Raw genomic sequence first — 2,845 nt, forward strand, 5'->3', positions numbered from 1 at the left:
ACCAACACTGGGCCTGTTTAATACTAGAACAGAACCAACACTGGGCCTGTTTAACACCAGAACAGAACCAACACTGGGCCTATTTAACAGTAGAACAGAACCAACACTGAGCCTATTTAACACCAGAACAGAACCAACACTGGGCCTATTTAACAGTAGAACAGAACCAACACTGAGCCTATTTAACACCAGAACAGAACCAACACTGAGCCCATTTAACAGTAGAACAGAACCAACACTGAGCCTGTTTAACACCAGAACAGAACCAACACTGAGCCTGTTTAACACTAGAACAGAACCAACACTGAGCCTGTTTAACACTAGAACAGAACCAACACTGAGCCTGTTTAACACCAACACAGAACCAACACTGAGCCCTGTTTAACACCAGAAAAGAATCAACACTGAGCCTGTTTAACACCAAAACAGAACCAACACTGAGCCTGTTTAACACCAAAACAGAACCAACACTGAGCCTGTTTAACACCAGAACAGAACCAACACTGGGCCTGTTTAACACTAGAACAGAACCAACACTGGGCCTGTTTAACACCAGAACAGAACCAACACTGGGCCTATTTAACAGTAGAACAGAACCAACACTGAGCCTATTTAACACCAGAACAGAACCAACACTGAGCCTGTTTAACACTAGAACAGAACCAACACTGAGCCTGTTTAACACCAGAACAGAACCAACACTGGGCCTATTTAATAGTAGAACAGAACCAACACTGAGCCTATTTAACACCAGAACAGAACCAACACTGAGCCTGTTTAACACTAGAACAGAACCAACACTGGGCCTGTTTAACACCAGAACAGAACCAACACTGAGCCTGTTTAACACTAGAACAGAACCAACACTGAGCCTGTTTAACACCAGAACAGAACCAACACTGGGCCTATTTAATAGTAGAACAGAACCAACACTGAGCCTATTTAACACCAGAACAGAACCAACACTGAGCCTGTTTAACACCAGAACAGAACCAACACTGGGCCTATTTAATAGTAGAACAGAACCAACACTGAGCCTATTTAACACCAGAACAGAACCAACACTGAGCCTGTTTAACACTAGAACAGAACCAACACTGAGCTGTTTAACGCCAGAACAGAACCAACACTGGGCCTGTTTAACACTAGAACAGAACCAACACTGGGCCTGTTTAACACCAGAACAGAACCAACACTGGGCCTATTTAACAGTAGAACAGAACCAACACTGAGCCTATTTAACACCAGAACAGAACCAACACTGAGCCTGTTTAACACTAGAACAGAACCAACACTGAGCCTGTTTAACACCAGAACAGAACCAACACTGAGCCCATTTAATAGTAGAACAGATCCAACACTGAGCCTGTTTAACACCAGAACAGAACCAACACTGAGCCTGTTTAACACTAGAACAGAACCAACACTGAGCCTGTTTAACACCAGAACAGAACCAACACTGAGCCCATTTAACAGTAGAACAGAACCAACACTGAGCCCGTTTAACAGTAGAACAGAACCAACACTGAGCCTGTTTAACACTAGAACAGAACCAACACTGAGCCTGTTTAACACTAGAACAGAACCAACACTGAGCCTGTTTAACACCAACACAGAACCAACACTGAGCCTATTTAACACTAGAACAGAACCAACACTGAGCCCTGTTTAACACCAGAAAAGAACCAACACTGAGCCTGTTTAACACTAGAACAGAACCAACACTGAGCCTGTTTAACACCAACACAGAACCAACACTGGGCCTATTTAATAGTAGAACAGAACCAACACTGAGCCTATTTAACACCAGAACAGAACCAACACTGAGCCTGTTTAACACTAGAACAGAACCAACACTGGGCCTGTTTAACACCAGAACAGAACCAACACTGAGCCTGTTTAACACTAGAACAGAACCAACACTGAGCCTGTTTAACACCAGAACAGAACCAACACTGGGCCTATTTAATAGTAGAACAGAACCAACACTGAGCCTATTTAACACCAGAACAGAACCAACACTGAGCCTGTTTAACACCAGAACAGAACCAACACTGGGCCTATTTAATAGTAGAACAGAACCAACACTGAGCCTATTTAACACCAGAACAGAACCAACACTGAGCCTGTTTAACACTAGAACAGAACCAACACTGAGCTGTTTAACGCCAGAACAGAACCAACACTGGGCCTGTTTAACACTAGAACAGAACCAACACTGGGCCTGTTTAACACCAGAACAGAACCAACACTGGGCCTATTTAACAGTAGAACAGAACCAACACTGAGCCTATTTAACACCAGAACAGAACCAACACTGAGCCTGTTTAACACTAGAACAGAACCAACACTGAGCCTGTTTAACACCAGAACAGAACCAACACTGAGCCCATTTAATAGTAGAACAGATCCAACACTGAGCCTGTTTAACACCAGAACAGAACCAACACTGAGCCTGTTTAACACTAGAACAGAACCAACACTGAGCCTGTTTAACACCAGAACAGAACCAACACTGAGCCCATTTAACAGTAGAACAGAACCAACACTGAGCCCGTTTAACAGTAGAACAGAACCAACACTGAGCCTGTTTAACACTAGAACAGAACCAACACTGAGCCTGTTTAACACTAGAACAGAACCAACACTGAGCCTGTTTAACACCAACACAGAACCAACACTGAGCCTATTTAACACTAGAACAGAACCAACACTGAGCCCTGTTTAACACCAGAAAAGAACCAACACTGAGCCTGTTTAACACTAGAACAGAACCAACACTGAGCCTGTTTAACACCAACACAGAACCAACACTGAGCCCTGTTTAACACCAGAAAAGAATCAA

This window comes from Sphaeramia orbicularis, unplaced genomic scaffold (genome assembly GCF_902148855.1).
Source record: "Sphaeramia orbicularis unplaced genomic scaffold, fSphaOr1.1, whole genome shotgun sequence".
Classification (NCBI taxonomy): domain Eukaryota; kingdom Metazoa; phylum Chordata; class Actinopteri; order Kurtiformes; family Apogonidae; genus Sphaeramia; species Sphaeramia orbicularis.